This window comes from Trichomycterus rosablanca, unplaced genomic scaffold, assembly GCF_030014385.1.
Source record: "Trichomycterus rosablanca isolate fTriRos1 unplaced genomic scaffold, fTriRos1.hap1 scaffold_409, whole genome shotgun sequence".
Taxonomy (NCBI): Eukaryota; Metazoa; Chordata; class Actinopteri; order Siluriformes; family Trichomycteridae; genus Trichomycterus; species Trichomycterus rosablanca.
The window spans coordinates 1-14,769 of record NW_026947237.1 but is presented as its reverse complement, the minus strand read 5'-3'; the positions used below and the strand labels follow the sequence as shown (position 1 = coordinate 14,769).

Sequence of the window (14,769 nt, the reverse complement as noted above, 5' to 3'; positions counted from 1 at the left end):
CTCAGTCAGTACCTAGATGGGAGACTGCCTGGGAATACTGAGTGCTGTAAGCTTTTTATTTTTGAGTTTCAGCCCCATTCATGAAGTGTCATTTAGCAGTTAGCTAGCATAATAAAGGATCTATCTATCTATCTATCTATCTATCTATCTATCTATCTATCTATCTATCTATCTATCTATCTATCTATCTATCTATCTATCTATCTATCTATCTATCTATCTATCTATCTATCTATCTATCTATCTAATCTATGAAAGGCCTTCCAATGTAATTCCAGCCCAGATAGCTGGCTAGCACTCAGATAGCTGGCTGACTAGCTATAACAGGCCTTTAAATCCAGCTTCTTTCGCTTACGGCCAAACCACCTTGGGAATGCCTGATCTCGTCCGATCTCAGAAGCCAAGCAGGGTTGGGCTCAGTCAGTACCTAGATGGGAGACTGCCTGGGAATACTGAGTGCTGTAAGCTTTTTATTTTTGAGTTTCAGCCCCATTCATGAAGTGTCATTTAGCAGTTAGCTAGCATAATAAAGGATCTATCTATCTATCTATCTATCTATCTATCTATCTATCTATCTATCTATCTATCTATCTAATCTATGAAAGGCCTTCCAATGTAATTCCAGCCCAGATAGCTGGCTAGCACTCAGATAGCTGGCTGACTAGCTATAACAGGCCTTTAAATCCAGCTTCTTTCGCTTACGGCCAAACCACCTTGGGAATGCCTGATCTCGTCCGATCTCAGAAGCCAAGCAGGGTTGGGCTCAGTCAGTACCTAGATGGGAGACTGCCTGGGAATACTGAGTGCTGTAAGCTTTTTATTTTTGAGTTTCAGCCCCATTCATGAAGTGTCATTTAGCAGTTAGCTAGCATAATAAAGGATATATCTATCTATCTATCTATCTATCTATCTATCTATCTATCTATCTATCTATCTATCTATCTATCTATCTATCTATCTATCTATCTATCTATCTATCTATCTATCTATCTATCTATCTATCTATCTATCTATCTATCTATCTATCTATCTATCTATCTAATCTATCTATGAAAGGCCTTCCAATGTAATTCCAGCCCAGATAGCTGGCTAGCACTCAGATAGCTGGCTGACTAGCTATAACAGGCCTTTAAATCCAACTTCTTTCGCTTACGGCCAAACCACCTTGGGAATGCCTGATCTCGTCCGATCTCAGAAGCCAAGCAGGGTTGGGCTCAGTCAGTACCTAGATGGGAGACTGCCTGGGAATACTGAGTGCTGTAAGCTTTTTATTTTTGAGTTTCAGCCCCATTCATGAAGTGTCATTTAGCAGTTAGCTAGCATAATAAAGGATCTATCTATCTATCTATCTATCTATCTATCTATCTATCTATCTATCTATCTATCTATCTATCTATCTATCTATCTATCTATCTATCTATCTATCTATCTATCTATCTATCTATCTATCTATCTATCTATCTATCTAAAAAAGGCCTTCCAATGTAATTCCAGCCCAGATAGCTGGCTAGCACTCAGATAGCTGGCTGACTAGCTATAACAGGCCTTTAAATCCAGCTTCTTTCGCTTACGGCCAAACCACCTTGGGAACGCCTGATCTCGTCCGATCTCAGAAGCCAAGCAGGGTTGGGCTCAGTCAGTACCTAGATGGGAGACTGCCTGGGAATACTGAGTGCTGTAAGCTTTTTATTTTTGAGTTTCAGCCCCATTCATGAAGTGTCATTTAGCAGTTAGCTAGCATAATAAAGGATCTATCTATCTATCTATCTATCTATCTATCTATCTATCTATCTATCTATCTATCTATCTATCTATCTATCTATCTATCTATCTATCTATCTATCTATCTATCTATCTATCTAATCTATGAAAGGCCTTCCAATGTAATTCCAGCCCAGATAGCTGGCTAGCACTCAGATAGCTGGCTGACTAGCTATAACAGGCCTTTAAATCCAGCTTCTTTCGCTTACGGCCAAACCACCTTGGGAATGCCTGATCTCGTCCGATCTCAGAAGCCAAGCAGGGTTGGGCTCAGTCAGTACCTAGATGGGAGACTGCCTGGGAATACTGAGTGCTGTAAGCTTTTTATTTTTGAGTTTCAGCCCCATTCATGAAGTGTCATTTAGCAGTTAGCTAGCATAATAAAGGATCTATCTATCTATCTATCTATCTATCTATCTATCTATCTATCTATCTATCTATCTATCTATCTATCTATCTATCTATCTATCTATCTATCTATCTATCTATCTATCTATCTATCTATCTATCTATCTATCTATCTATCTATCTATCTATCTATCTATCTATCTATCTATCTATCTATCTATCTATCTATCTATCTATCTATCTATCTATCTATCTATCTATCTATCTATCTATCTATCTATCTATCTATCTATCTATCTATCTATCTATCTATCTATCTATCTATCTATCTATCTATCTATCTATCTATCTATCTATCTATCTATCTATCTATCTATCTATCTATCTATCTATCTATCTATCTATCTATCTATCTATGAAAGGCCTTCCAATGTAATTCCAGCCCAGATAGCTGGCTAGCACTCAGATAGCTGGCTGACTAGCTATAACAGGCCTTTAAATCCAACTTCTTTCGCTTACGGCCAAACCACCTTGGGAATGCCTGATCTCGTCCGATCTCAGAAGCCAAGCAGGGTTGGGCTCAGTCAGTACCTAGATGGGAGACTGCCTGGGAATACTGAGTGCTGTAAGCTTTTTATTTTTGAGTTTCAGCCCCATTCATGAAGTGTCATTTAGCAGTTAGCTAGCATAATAAAGGATCTATCTATCTATCTATCTATCTATCTATCTATCTATCTATCTATCTATCTATCTATCTATCTATCTATCTATCTATCTATCTATCTATCTATCTATCTATCTATCTATCTATCTATCTATCTATCTATCTATCTATCTATCTATCTATCTAAAAAAGGCCTTCCAATGTAATTCCAGCCCAGATAGCTGGCTAGCACTCAGATAGCTGGCTGACTAGCTATAACAGGCCTTTAAATCCAGCTTCTTTCGCTTACGGCCAAACCACCTTGGGAACGCCTGATCTCGTCCGATCTCAGAAGCCAAGCAGGGTTGGGCTCAGTCAGTACCTAGATGGGAGACTGCCTGGGAATACTGAGTGCTGTAAGCTTTTTATTTTTGAGTTTCAGCCCCATTCATGAAGTGTCATTTAGCAGTTAGCTAGCATAATAAAGGATCTATCTATCTATCTATCTATCTATCTATCTATCTATCTATCTATCTATCTATCTATCTATCTATCTATCTATCTATCTATCTATCTATCTATCTATCTATCTATCTATCTATCTATCTATCTAATCTATGAAAGGCCTTCCAATGTAATTCCAGCCCAGATAGCTGGCTAGCACTCAGATAGCTGGCTGACTAGCTATAACAGGCCTTTAAATCCAGCTTCTTTCGCTTACGGCCAAACCACCTTGGGAATGCCTGATCTCGTCCGATCTCAGAAGCCAAGCAGGGTTGGGCTCAGTCAGTACCTAGATGGGAGACTGCCTGGGAATACTGAGTGCTGTAAGCTTTTTATTTTTGAGTTTCAGCCCCATTCATGAAGTGTCATTTAGCAGTTAGCTAGCATAATAAAGGATCTATCTATCTATCTATCTATCTATCTATCTATCTATCTATCTATCTATCTATCTATCTATCTATCTATCTATCTATCTATCTATCTATCTATCTATCTATCTATCTATCTATCTATCTATCTATCTATCTATCTATCTAATCTATGAAAGGCCTTCCAATGTAATTCCAGCCCAGATAGCTGGCTAGCACTCAGATAGCTGGCTGACTAGCTATAACAGGCCTTTAAATCCAGCTTCTTTCGCTTACGGCCAAACCACCTTGGGAATGCCTGATCTCGTCCGATCTCAGAAGCCAAGCAGGGTTGGGCTCAGTCAGTACCTAGATGGGAGACTGCCTGGGAATACTGAGTGCTGTAAGCTTTTTATTTTTGAGTTTCAGCCCCATTCATGAAGTGTCATTTAGCAGTTAGCTAGCATAATAAAGGATCTATCTATCTATCTATCTATCTATCTATCTATCTATCTATCTATCTATCTATCTATCTATCTATCTATCTATCTATCTATCTATCTATCTATCTATCTATCTATCTATCTATCTATCTATCTATCTATCTATCTATCTATTCTATCTATCTATCTATCTATGAAAGGCCTTCCAATGTAATTCCAGCCCAGATAGCTGGCTAGCACTCAGATAGCTGGCTGACTAGCTATAACAGGCCTTTAAATCCAACTTCTTTCGCTTACGGCCAAACCACCTTGGGAATGCCTGATCTCGTCCGATCTCAGAAGCCAAGCAGGGTTGGGCTCAGTCAGTACCTAGATGGGAGACTGCCTGGGAATACTGAGTGCTGTAAGCTTTTTATTTTTGAGTTTCAGCCCCATTCATGAAGTGTCATTTAGCAGTTAGCTAGCATAATAAAGGATCTATCTATCTATCTATCTATCTATCTATCTATCTATCTATCTATCTATCTATCTATCTATCTATCTATCTATCTATCTATCTATCTATCTATCTATCTATCTATCTATCTATCTATCTATCTATCTATCTAAAAAAGGCCTTCCAATGTAATTCCAGCCCAGATAGCTGGCTAGCACTCAGATAGCTGGCTGACTAGCTATAACAGGCCTTTAAATCCAGCTTCTTTCGCTTACGGCCAAACCACCTTGGGAACGCCTGATCTCGTCCGATCTCAGAAGCCAAGCAGGGTTGGGCTCAGTCAGTACCTAGATGGGAGACTGCCTGGGAATACTGAGTGCTGTAAGCTTTTTATTTTTGAGTTTCAGCCCCATTCATGAAGTGTCATTTAGCAGTTAGCTAGCATAATAAAGGATCTATCTATCTATCTATCTATCTATCTATCTATCTATCTATCTATCTATCTATCTATCTATCTATCTATCTATCTATCTATCTATCTATCTATCTATCTAATCTATGAAAGGCCTTCCAATGTAATTCCAGCCCAGATAGCTGGCTAGCACTCAGATAGCTGGCTGACTAGCTATAACAGGCCTTTAAATCCAGCTTCTTTCGCTTACGGCCAAACCACCTTGGGAATGCCTGATCTCGTCCGATCTCAGAAGCCAAGCAGGGTTGGGCTCAGTCAGTACCTAGATGGGAGACTGCCTGGGAATACTGAGTGCTGTAAGCTTTTTATTTTTGAGTTTCAGCCCCATTCATGAAGTGTCATTTAGCAGTTAGCTAGCATAATAAAGGATCTATCTATCTATCTATCTATCTATCTATCTATCTATCTATCTATCTATCTATCTATCTATCTATCTATCTATCTATCTATCTATCTATCTATCTATCTATCTATCTATCTATCTATCTATCTATCTATCTATCTATCTATCTATCTATCTATCTATCTATCTATCTATCTATCTATCTATCTATCTATCTATCTATCTATCTATCTATCTATCTATCTATCTATCTATCTATCTATCTATCTATCTATCTATCTATCTATCTATCTATCTATCTATCTATCTATCTATCTATCTATCTATCTATCTATCTATGAAAGGCCTTCCAATGTAATTCCAGCCCAGATAGCTGGCTAGCACTCAGATAGCTGGCTGACTAGCTATAACAGGCCTTTAAATCCAGCTTCTTTCGCTTACGGCCAAACCACCTTGGGAATGCCTGATCTCGTCCGATCTCAGAAGCCAAGCAGGGTTGGGCTCAGTCAGTACCTAGATGGGAGACTGCCTGGGAATACTGAGTGCTGTAAGCTTTTTATTTTTGAGTTTCAGCCCCATTCATGAAGTGTCATTTAGCAGTTAGCTAGCATAATAAAGGATCTATCTATCTATCTATCTATCTATCTATCTATCTATCTATCTATCTATCTATCTATCTATCTATCTATCTATCTATCTATCTATCTATCTATCTATCTATCTATCTATCTATCTAATCTCTTAAAGGCCTTCCAATGTAATTCCAGCCCAGATAGCTGGCTAGCACTCAGATAGCTGGCTGACTAGCTATAACAGGCCTTTAAATCCAGCTTCTTTCGCTTACGGCCAAACCACCTTGGGAATGCCTGATCTCGTCCGATCTCAGAAGCCAAGCAGGGTTGGGCTCAGTCAGTACCTAGATGGGAGACTGCCTGGGAATACTGAGTGCTGTAAGCTTTTTATTTTTGAGTTTCAGCCCCATTCATGAAGTGTCATTTAGCAGTTAGCTAGCATAATAAAGGATCTATCTATCTATCTATCTATCTATCTATCTATCTATCTATCTATCTATCTATCTATCTATCTATCTATCTATCTATCTATCTATCTATCTATCTATCTATCTATCTATCTATCTATCTAAAAAAGGCCTTCCAATGTAATTCCAGCCCAGATAGCTGGCTAGCACTCAGATAGCTGGCTGACTAGCTATAACAGGCCTTTAAATCCAGCTTCTTTCGCTTACGGCCAAACCACCTTGGGAACGCCTGATCTCGTCCGATCTCAGAAGCCAAGCAGGGTTGGGCTCAGTCAGTACCTAGATGGGAGACTGCCTGGGAATACTGAGTGCTGTAAGCTTTTTATTTTTGAGTTTCAGCCCCATTCATGAAGTGTCATTTAGCAGTTAGCTAGCATAATAAAGGATCTATCTATCTATCTATCTATCTATCTATCTATCTATCTATCTATCTATCTATCTATCTATCTATCTATCTATCTATCTATCTATCTATCTATCTATCTAATCTATGAAAGGCCTTCCAATGTAATTCCAGCCCAGATAGCTGGCTAGCACTCAGATAGCTGGCTGACTAGCTATAACAGGCCTTTAAATCCAGCTTCTTTCGCTTACGGCCAAACCACCTTGGGAATGCCTGATCTCGTCCGATCTCAGAAGCCAAGCAGGGTTGGGCTCAGTCAGTACCTAGATGGGAGACTGCCTGGGAATACTGAGTGCTGTAAGCTTTTTATTTTTGAGTTTCAGCCCCATTCATGAAGTGTCATTTAGCAGTTAGCTAGCATAATAAAGGATCTATCTATCTATCTATCTATCTATCTATCTATCTATCTATCTATCTATCTATCTATCTATCTATCTATCTATCTATCTATCTATCTATCTATCTATCTATCTATCTATCTATCTATCTATCTATCTATCTATCTAATCTATGAAAGGCCTTCCAATGTAATTCCAGCCCAGATAGCTGGCTAGCACTCAGATAGCTGGCTGACTAGCTATAACAGGCCTTTAAATCCAGCTTCTTTCGCTTACGGCCAAACCACCTTGGGAATGCCTGATCTCGTCCGATCTCAGAAGCCAAGCAGGGTTGGGCTCAGTCAGTACCTAGATGGGAGACTGCCTGGGAATACTGAGTGCTGTAAGCTTTTTATTTTTGAGTTTCAGCCCCATTCATGAAGTGTCATTTAGCAGTTAGCTAGCATAATAAAGGATCTATCTATCTATCTATCTATCTATCTATCTATCTATCTATCTATCTATCTATCTATCTATCTATCTATCTATCTATCTATCTATCTATCTATCTATCTATCTAATCTATGAAAGGCCTTCCAATGTAATTCCAGCCCAGATAGCTGGCTAGCACTCAGATAGCTGGCTGACTAGCTATAACAGGCCTTTAAATCCAGCTTCTTTCGCTTACGGCCAAACCACCTTGGGAATGCCTGATCTCGTCCGATCTCAGAAGCCAAGCAGGGTTGGGCTCAGTCAGTACCTAGATGGGAGACTGCCTGGGAATACTGAGTGCTGTAAGCTTTTTATTTTTGAGTTTCAGCCCCATTCATGAAGTGTCATTTAGCAGTTAGCTAGCATAATAAAGGATCTATCTATCTATCTATCTATCTATCTATCTATCTATCTATCTATCTATCTATCTATCTAATCTATGAAAGGCCTTCCAATGTAATTCCAGCCCAGATAGCTGGCTAGCACTCAGATAGCTGGCTGACTAGCTATAACAGGCCTTTAAATCCAGCTTCTTTCGCTTACGGCCAAACCACCTTGGGAATGCCTGATCTCGTCCGATCTCAGAAGCCAAGCAGGGTTGGGCTCAGTCAGTACCTAGATGGGAGACTGCCTGGGAATACTGAGTGCTGTAAGCTTTTTATTTTTGAGTTTCAGCCCCATTCATGAAGTGTCATTTAGCAGTTAGCTAGCATAATAAAGGATCTATCTATCTATCTATCTATCTATCTATCTATCTATCTATCTATCTATCTATCTATCTATCTATCTATCTATCTATCTATCTATCTATCTATCTATCTATCTATCTATCTATCTATCTATCTATCTATCTATTCTATCTATCTATCTATCTATGAAAGGCCTTCCAATGTAATTCCAGCCCAGATAGCTGGCTAGCACTCAGATAGCTGGCTGACTAGCTATAACAGGCCTTTAAATCCAACTTCTTTCGCTTACGGCCAAACCACCTTGGGAATGCCTGATCTCGTCCGATCTCAGAAGCCAAGCAGGGTTGGGCTCAGTCAGTACCTAGATGGGAGACTGCCTGGGAATACTGAGTGCTGTAAGCTTTTTATTTTTGAGTTTCAGCCCCATTCATGAAGTGTCATTTAGCAGTTAGCTAGCATAATAAAGGATCTATCTATCTATCTATCTATCTATCTATCTATCTATCTATCTATCTATCTATCTATCTATCTATCTATCTATCTATCTATCTATCTATCTATCTATCTATCTATCTATCTATCTATCTATCTATCTATCTATCTATCTATCTAAAAAAGGCCTTCCAATGTAATTCCAGCCCAGATAGCTGGCTAGCACTCAGATAGCTGGCTGACTAGCTATAACAGGCCTTTAAATCCAGCTTCTTTCGCTTACGGCCAAACCACCTTGGGAACGCCTGATCTCGTCCGATCTCAGAAGCCAAGCAGGGTTGGGCTCAGTCAGTACCTAGATGGGAGACTGCCTGGGAATACTGAGTGCTGTAAGCTTTTTATTTTTGAGTTTCAGCCCCATTCATGAAGTGTCATTTAGCAGTTAGCTAGCATAATAAAGGATCTATCTATCTATCTATCTATCTATCTATCTATCTATCTATCTATCTATCTATCTATCTATCTATCTATCTATCTATCTATCTATCTATCTATCTATCTATCTATCTATCTATCTAATCTATGAAAGGCCTTCCAATGTAATTCCAGCCCAGATAGCTGGCTAGCACTCAGATAGCTGGCTGACTAGCTATAACAGGCCTTTAAATCCAGCTTCTTTCGCTTACGGCCAAACCACCTTGGGAATGCCTGATCTCGTCCGATCTCAGAAGCCAAGCAGGGTTGGGCTCAGTCAGTACCTAGATGGGAGACTGCCTGGGAATACTGAGTGCTGTAAGCTTTTTATTTTTGAGTTTCAGCCCCATTCATGAAGTGTCATTTAGCAGTTAGCTAGCATAATAAAGGATCTATCTATCTATCTATCTATCTATCTATCTATCTATCTATCTATCTATCTATCTATCTATCTATCTATCTATCTATCTATCTATCTATCTATCTATCTATCTATCTATCTATCTATCTATCTATCTATCTAATCTATGAAAGGCCTTCCAATGTAATTCCAGCCCAGATAGCTGGCTAGCACTCAGATAGCTGGCTGACTAGCTATAACAGGCCTTTAAATCCAGCTTCTTTCGCTTACGGCCAAACCACCTTGGGAATGCCTGATCTCGTCCGATCTCAGAAGCCAAGCAGGGTTGGGCTCAGTCAGTACCTAGATGGGAGACTGCCTGGGAATACTGAGTGCTGTAAGCTTTTTATTTTTGAGTTTCAGCCCCATTCATGAAGTGTCATTTAGCAGTTAGCTAGCATAATAAAGGATCTATCTATCTATCTATCTATCTATCTATCTATCTATCTATCTATCTATCTATCTATCTATCTATCTATCTATCTATCTATCTATCTATCTATCTATCTATCTATCTATCTATCTATCTATCTATCTATCTATTCTATCTATCTATCTATCTATGAAAGGCCTTCCAATGTAATTCCAGCCCAGATAGCTGGCTAGCACTCAGATAGCTGGCTGACTAGCTATAACAGGCCTTTAAATCCAACTTCTTTCGCTTACGGCCAAACCACCTTGGGAATGCCTGATCTCGTCCGATCTCAGAAGCCAAGCAGGGTTGGGCTCAGTCAGTACCTAGATGGGAGACTGCCTGGGAATACTGAGTGCTGTAAGCTTTTTATTTTTGAGTTTCAGCCCCATTCATGAAGTGTCATTTAGCAGTTAGCTAGCATAATAAAGGATCTATCTATCTATCTATCTATCTATCTATCTATCTATCTATCTATCTATCTATCTATCTATCTATCTATCTATCTATCTATCTATCTATCTATCTATCTATCTATCTATCTATCTATCTATCTATCTATCTATCTAAAAAAGGCCTTCCAATGTAATTCCAGCCCAGATAGCTGGCTAGCACTCAGATAGCTGGCTGACTAGCTATAACAGGCCTTTAAATCCAGCTTCTTTCGCTTACGGCCAAACCACCTTGGGAACGCCTGATCTCGTCCGATCTCAGAAGCCAAGCAGGGTTGGGCTCAGTCAGTACCTAGATGGGAGACTGCCTGGGAATACTGAGTGCTGTAAGCTTTTTATTTTTGAGTTTCAGCCCCATTCATGAAGTGTCATTTAGCAGTTAGCTAGCATAATAAAGGATCTATCTATCTATCTATCTATCTATCTATCTATCTATCTATCTATCTATCTATCTATCTATCTATCTATCTATCTATCTATCTATCTATCTATCTATCTAATCTATGAAAGGCCTTCCAATGTAATTCCAGCCCAGATAGCTGGCTAGCACTCAGATAGCTGGCTGACTAGCTATAACAGGCCTTTAAATCCAGCTTCTTTCGCTTACGGCCAAACCACCTTGGGAATGCCTGATCTCGTCCGATCTCAGAAGCCAAGCAGGGTTGGGCTCAGTCAGTACCTAGATGGGAGACTGCCTGGGAATACTGAGTGCTGTAAGCTTTTTATTTTTGAGTTTCAGCCCCATTCATGAAGTGTCATTTAGCAGTTAGCTAGCATAATAAAGGATCTATCTATCTATCTATCTATCTATCTATCTATCTATCTATCTATCTATCTATCTATCTATCTATCTATCTATCTATCTATCTATCTATCTATCTATCTATCTATCTATCTATCTATCTATCTATCTATCTATCTATCTATCTATCTATCTATCTATCTATCTATCTATCTATCTATCTATCTATCTATCTATCTATCTATCTATCTATCTATCTATCTATCTATCTATCTATCTATCTATCTATCTATCTATCTATCTATCTATCTATCTATCTATCTATCTATCTATCTATCTATCTATCTATCTATCTATCTATCTATCTATCTATCTATCTATCTATCTATCTATCTATCTATCTATCTATCTATCTATCTATCTATGAAAGGCCTTCCAATGTAATTCCAGCCCAGATAGCTGGCTAGCACTCAGATAGCTGGCTGACTAGCTATAACAGGCCTTTAAATCCAACTTCTTTCGCTTACGGCCAAACCACCTTGGGAATGCCTGATCTCGTCCGATCTCAGAAGCCAAGCAGGGTTGGGCTCAGTCAGTACCTAGATGGGAGACTGCCTGGGAATACTGAGTGCTGTAAGCTTTTTATTTTTGAGTTTCAGCCCCATTCATGAAGTGTCATTTAGCAGTTAGCTAGCATAATAAAGGATCTATCTATCTATCTATCTATCTATCTATCTATCTATCTATCTATCTATCTATCTATCTATCTATCTATCTATCTATCTATCTATCTATCTATCTATCTATCTATCTATCTATCTATCTATCTATCTATCTATCTATCTAATCTCTTAAAGGCCTTCCAATGTAATTCCAGCCCAGATAGCTGGCTAGCACTCAGATAGCTGGCTGACTAGCTATAACAGGCCTTTAAATCCAGCTTCTTTCGCTTACGGCCAAACCACCTTGGGAATGCCTGATCTCGTCCGATCTCAGAAGCCAAGCAGGGTTGGGCTCAGTCAGTACCTAGATGGGAGACTGCCTGGGAATACTGAGTGCTGTAAGCTTTTTATTTTTGAGTTTCAGCCCCATTCATGAAGTGTCATTTAGCAGTTAGCTAGCATAATAAAGGATCTATCTATCTATCTATCTATCTATCTATCTATCTATCTATCTATCTATCTATCTATCTATCTATCTATCTATCTATCTATCTATCTATCTATCTATCTATCTATCTATCTATCTATCTATCTATCTATCTATCTATCTATCTAAAAAAGGCCTTCCAATGTAATTCCAGCCCAGATAGCTGGCTAGCACTCAGATAGCTGGCTGACTAGCTATAACAGGCCTTTAAATCCAGCTTCTTTCGCTTACGGCCAAACCACCTTGGGAACGCCTGATCTCGTCCGATCTCAGAAGCCAAGCAGGGTTGGGCTCAGTCAGTACCTAGATGGGAGACTGCCTGGGAATACTGAGTGCTGTAAGCTTTTTATTTTTGAGTTTCAGCCCCATTCATGAAGTGTCATTTAGCAGTTAGCTAGCATAATAAAGGATCTATCTATCTATCTATCTATCTATCTATCTATCTATCTATCTATCTATCTATCTATCTATCTATCTATCTATCTATCTATCTATCTATCTATCTATCTATCTATCTATCTATCTAATCTATGAAAGGCCTTCCAATGTAATTCCAGCCCAGATAGCTGGCTAGCACTCAGATAGCTGGCTGACTAGCTATAACAGGCCTTTAAATCCAGCTTCTTTCGCTTACGGCCAAACCACCTTGGGAATGCCTGATCTCGTCCGATCTCAGAAGCCAAGCAGGGTTGGGCTCAGTCAGTACCTAGATGGGAGACTGCCTGGGAATACTGAGTGCTGTAAGCTTTTTATTTTTGAGTTTCAGCCCCATTCATGAAGTGTCATTTAGCAGTTAGCTAGCATAATAAAGGATCTATCTATCTATCTATCTATCTATCTATCTATCTATCTATCTATCTATCTATCTATCTATCTATCTATCTATCTATCTATCTATCTATCTATCTATCTATCTATCTATCTATCTATCTATCTAATCTATGAAAGGCCTTCCAATGTAATTCCAGCCCAGATAGCTGGCTAGCACTCAGATAGCTGGCTGACTAGCTATAACAGGCCTTTAAATCCAGCTTCTTTCGCTTACGGCCAAACCACCTTGGGAATGCCTGATCTCGTCCGATCTCAGAAGCCAAGCAGGGTTGGGCTCAGTCAGTACCTAGATGGGAGACTGCCTGGGAATACTGAGTGCTGTAAGCTTTTTATTTTTGAGTTTCAGCCCCATTCATGAAGTGTCATTTAGCAGTTAGCTAGCATAATAAAGGATCTATCTATCTATCTATCTATCTATCTATCTATCTATCTATCTATCTATCTATCTATCTATCTATCTATCTATCTATCTATCTATCTATCTATCTATCTATCTATCTATCTATCTATCTATCTATCTATCTAAAAAAGGCCTTCCAATGTAATTCCAGCCCAGATAGCTGGCTAGCACTCAGATAGCTGGCTGACTAGCTATAACAGGCCTTTAAATCCAGCTTCTTTCGCTTACGGCCAAACCACCTTGGGAACGCCTGATCTCGTCCGATCTCAGAAGCCAAGCAGGGTTGGGCTCAGTCAGTACCTAGATGGGAGACTGCCTGGGAATACTGAGTGCTGTAAGCTTTTTATTTTTGAGTTTCAGCCCCATTCATGAAGTGTCATTTAGCAGTTAGCTAGCATAATAAAGGATCTATCTATCTATCTATCTATCTATCTATCTATCTATCTATCTATCTATCTATCTATCTATCTATCTATCTATCTATCTATCTATCTATCTATCTATCTATCTATCTATCTATCTATCTAATCTATGAAAGGCCTTCCAATGTAATTCCAGCCCAGATAGCTGGCTAGCACTCAGATAGCTGGCTGACTAGCTATAACAGGCCTTTAAATCCAGCTTCTTTCGCTTACGGCCAAACCACCTTGGGAATGCCTGATCTCGTCCGATCTCAGAAGCCAAGCAGGGTTGGGCTCAGTCAGTACCTAGATGGGAGACTGCCTGGGAATACTGAGTGCTGTAAGCTTTTTATTTTTGAGTTTCAGCCCCATTCATGAAGTGTCATTTAGCAGTTAGCTAGCATAATAAAGGATCTATCTATCTATCTATCTATCTATCTATCTATCTATCTATCTATCTATCTATCTATCTATCTAATCTATGAAAGGCCTTCCAATGTAATTCCAGCCCAGATAGCTGGCTAGCACTCAGATAGCTGGCTGACTAGCTATAACAGGCCTTTAAATCCAGCTTCTTTCGCTTACGGCCAAACCACCTTGGGAATGCCTGATCTCGTCCGATCTCAGAAGCCAAGCAGGGTTGGGCTCAGTCAGTACCTAGATGGGAGACTGCCTGGGAATACTGAGTGCTGTAAGCTTTTTATTTTTGAGTTTCAGCCCCATTCATGAAGTGTCATTTAGCAGTTAGCTAGCATAATAAAGGATCTATCTATCTATCTATCTATCTATCTATCTATCTATCTATCTATCTATCTATCTATCTATCTATCTATCTATCT

General features: G+C 39.2%; 34 non-coding genes across 34 annotated transcripts; all 34 read left to right on the top strand.

Moving 5' to 3' along the window:
* Window positions 1-349: 349 nt before the first annotated feature.
* LOC134308094 (5S ribosomal RNA) lies at window positions 350-468 on the top strand. The gene has a single exon (XR_010010413.1). It is a non-coding gene; the product is annotated as a 5S ribosomal RNA (ribosomal RNA).
* A 228-nt stretch (window positions 469-696) lies between these two features.
* Window positions 697-815, top strand: LOC134308093 (5S ribosomal RNA). The gene has a single exon (XR_010010412.1). It is a non-coding gene; the product is annotated as a 5S ribosomal RNA (ribosomal RNA).
* A 332-nt stretch (window positions 816-1,147) lies between these two features.
* LOC134308092 (5S ribosomal RNA) lies at window positions 1,148-1,266 on the top strand. Its single transcript, XR_010010411.1, has one exon. It is a non-coding gene; the product is annotated as a 5S ribosomal RNA (ribosomal RNA).
* A 299-nt stretch (window positions 1,267-1,565) lies between these two features.
* Window positions 1,566-1,684, top strand: LOC134308065 (5S ribosomal RNA). The gene has a single exon (XR_010010385.1). It is a non-coding gene; the product is annotated as a 5S ribosomal RNA (ribosomal RNA).
* Window positions 1,685-1,964: 280 nt separating this feature from the next.
* On the top strand, window positions 1,965-2,083 carry LOC134308091 (5S ribosomal RNA). The gene has a single exon (XR_010010410.1). It is a non-coding gene; the product is annotated as a 5S ribosomal RNA (ribosomal RNA).
* Window positions 2,084-2,622: 539 nt separating this feature from the next.
* Window positions 2,623-2,741, top strand: LOC134308090 (5S ribosomal RNA). Its single transcript, XR_010010409.1, has one exon. It is a non-coding gene; the product is annotated as a 5S ribosomal RNA (ribosomal RNA).
* Window positions 2,742-3,056: 315 nt separating this feature from the next.
* Window positions 3,057-3,175, top strand: LOC134308064 (5S ribosomal RNA). Its single transcript, XR_010010384.1, has one exon. It is a non-coding gene; the product is annotated as a 5S ribosomal RNA (ribosomal RNA).
* Window positions 3,176-3,467: 292 nt separating this feature from the next.
* LOC134308089 (5S ribosomal RNA) lies at window positions 3,468-3,586 on the top strand. The gene has a single exon (XR_010010408.1). It is a non-coding gene; the product is annotated as a 5S ribosomal RNA (ribosomal RNA).
* Window positions 3,587-3,894: 308 nt separating this feature from the next.
* LOC134308088 (5S ribosomal RNA) lies at window positions 3,895-4,013 on the top strand. The gene has a single exon (XR_010010407.1). It is a non-coding gene; the product is annotated as a 5S ribosomal RNA (ribosomal RNA).
* Window positions 4,014-4,337: 324 nt separating this feature from the next.
* On the top strand, window positions 4,338-4,456 carry LOC134308087 (5S ribosomal RNA). The gene has a single exon (XR_010010406.1). It is a non-coding gene; the product is annotated as a 5S ribosomal RNA (ribosomal RNA).
* Window positions 4,457-4,751: 295 nt separating this feature from the next.
* Window positions 4,752-4,870, top strand: LOC134308063 (5S ribosomal RNA). Its single transcript, XR_010010383.1, has one exon. It is a non-coding gene; the product is annotated as a 5S ribosomal RNA (ribosomal RNA).
* Window positions 4,871-5,138: 268 nt separating this feature from the next.
* Window positions 5,139-5,257, top strand: LOC134308086 (5S ribosomal RNA). Its single transcript, XR_010010405.1, has one exon. It is a non-coding gene; the product is annotated as a 5S ribosomal RNA (ribosomal RNA).
* A 475-nt stretch (window positions 5,258-5,732) lies between these two features.
* LOC134308084 (5S ribosomal RNA) lies at window positions 5,733-5,851 on the top strand. The gene has a single exon (XR_010010403.1). It is a non-coding gene; the product is annotated as a 5S ribosomal RNA (ribosomal RNA).
* Window positions 5,852-6,135: 284 nt separating this feature from the next.
* Window positions 6,136-6,254, top strand: LOC134308083 (5S ribosomal RNA). Its single transcript, XR_010010402.1, has one exon. It is a non-coding gene; the product is annotated as a 5S ribosomal RNA (ribosomal RNA).
* Window positions 6,255-6,537: 283 nt separating this feature from the next.
* Window positions 6,538-6,656, top strand: LOC134308096 (5S ribosomal RNA). Its single transcript, XR_010010415.1, has one exon. It is a non-coding gene; the product is annotated as a 5S ribosomal RNA (ribosomal RNA).
* Window positions 6,657-6,924: 268 nt separating this feature from the next.
* Window positions 6,925-7,043, top strand: LOC134308082 (5S ribosomal RNA). Its single transcript, XR_010010401.1, has one exon. It is a non-coding gene; the product is annotated as a 5S ribosomal RNA (ribosomal RNA).
* A 304-nt stretch (window positions 7,044-7,347) lies between these two features.
* LOC134308081 (5S ribosomal RNA) lies at window positions 7,348-7,466 on the top strand. The gene has a single exon (XR_010010400.1). It is a non-coding gene; the product is annotated as a 5S ribosomal RNA (ribosomal RNA).
* A 272-nt stretch (window positions 7,467-7,738) lies between these two features.
* LOC134308080 (5S ribosomal RNA) lies at window positions 7,739-7,857 on the top strand. Its single transcript, XR_010010399.1, has one exon. It is a non-coding gene; the product is annotated as a 5S ribosomal RNA (ribosomal RNA).
* A 228-nt stretch (window positions 7,858-8,085) lies between these two features.
* LOC134308079 (5S ribosomal RNA) lies at window positions 8,086-8,204 on the top strand. Its single transcript, XR_010010398.1, has one exon. It is a non-coding gene; the product is annotated as a 5S ribosomal RNA (ribosomal RNA).
* Window positions 8,205-8,520: 316 nt separating this feature from the next.
* Window positions 8,521-8,639, top strand: LOC134308078 (5S ribosomal RNA). Its single transcript, XR_010010397.1, has one exon. It is a non-coding gene; the product is annotated as a 5S ribosomal RNA (ribosomal RNA).
* Window positions 8,640-8,946: 307 nt separating this feature from the next.
* LOC134308095 (5S ribosomal RNA) lies at window positions 8,947-9,065 on the top strand. Its single transcript, XR_010010414.1, has one exon. It is a non-coding gene; the product is annotated as a 5S ribosomal RNA (ribosomal RNA).
* Window positions 9,066-9,349: 284 nt separating this feature from the next.
* LOC134308077 (5S ribosomal RNA) lies at window positions 9,350-9,468 on the top strand. The gene has a single exon (XR_010010396.1). It is a non-coding gene; the product is annotated as a 5S ribosomal RNA (ribosomal RNA).
* A 300-nt stretch (window positions 9,469-9,768) lies between these two features.
* LOC134308076 (5S ribosomal RNA) lies at window positions 9,769-9,887 on the top strand. The gene has a single exon (XR_010010395.1). It is a non-coding gene; the product is annotated as a 5S ribosomal RNA (ribosomal RNA).
* A 316-nt stretch (window positions 9,888-10,203) lies between these two features.
* Window positions 10,204-10,322, top strand: LOC134308075 (5S ribosomal RNA). The gene has a single exon (XR_010010394.1). It is a non-coding gene; the product is annotated as a 5S ribosomal RNA (ribosomal RNA).
* Window positions 10,323-10,621: 299 nt separating this feature from the next.
* Window positions 10,622-10,740, top strand: LOC134308085 (5S ribosomal RNA). Its single transcript, XR_010010404.1, has one exon. It is a non-coding gene; the product is annotated as a 5S ribosomal RNA (ribosomal RNA).
* A 268-nt stretch (window positions 10,741-11,008) lies between these two features.
* Window positions 11,009-11,127, top strand: LOC134308073 (5S ribosomal RNA). Its single transcript, XR_010010392.1, has one exon. It is a non-coding gene; the product is annotated as a 5S ribosomal RNA (ribosomal RNA).
* Window positions 11,128-11,670: 543 nt separating this feature from the next.
* On the top strand, window positions 11,671-11,789 carry LOC134308072 (5S ribosomal RNA). Its single transcript, XR_010010391.1, has one exon. It is a non-coding gene; the product is annotated as a 5S ribosomal RNA (ribosomal RNA).
* Window positions 11,790-12,097: 308 nt separating this feature from the next.
* Window positions 12,098-12,216, top strand: LOC134308070 (5S ribosomal RNA). The gene has a single exon (XR_010010390.1). It is a non-coding gene; the product is annotated as a 5S ribosomal RNA (ribosomal RNA).
* Window positions 12,217-12,523: 307 nt separating this feature from the next.
* LOC134308074 (5S ribosomal RNA) lies at window positions 12,524-12,642 on the top strand. Its single transcript, XR_010010393.1, has one exon. It is a non-coding gene; the product is annotated as a 5S ribosomal RNA (ribosomal RNA).
* Window positions 12,643-12,926: 284 nt separating this feature from the next.
* On the top strand, window positions 12,927-13,045 carry LOC134308069 (5S ribosomal RNA). Its single transcript, XR_010010389.1, has one exon. It is a non-coding gene; the product is annotated as a 5S ribosomal RNA (ribosomal RNA).
* A 292-nt stretch (window positions 13,046-13,337) lies between these two features.
* Window positions 13,338-13,456, top strand: LOC134308068 (5S ribosomal RNA). The gene has a single exon (XR_010010388.1). It is a non-coding gene; the product is annotated as a 5S ribosomal RNA (ribosomal RNA).
* Window positions 13,457-13,751: 295 nt separating this feature from the next.
* Window positions 13,752-13,870, top strand: LOC134308062 (5S ribosomal RNA). The gene has a single exon (XR_010010382.1). It is a non-coding gene; the product is annotated as a 5S ribosomal RNA (ribosomal RNA).
* A 288-nt stretch (window positions 13,871-14,158) lies between these two features.
* On the top strand, window positions 14,159-14,277 carry LOC134308067 (5S ribosomal RNA). The gene has a single exon (XR_010010387.1). It is a non-coding gene; the product is annotated as a 5S ribosomal RNA (ribosomal RNA).
* Window positions 14,278-14,509: 232 nt separating this feature from the next.
* On the top strand, window positions 14,510-14,628 carry LOC134308066 (5S ribosomal RNA). The gene has a single exon (XR_010010386.1). It is a non-coding gene; the product is annotated as a 5S ribosomal RNA (ribosomal RNA).
* Window positions 14,629-14,769: the final 141 nt, after the last annotated feature.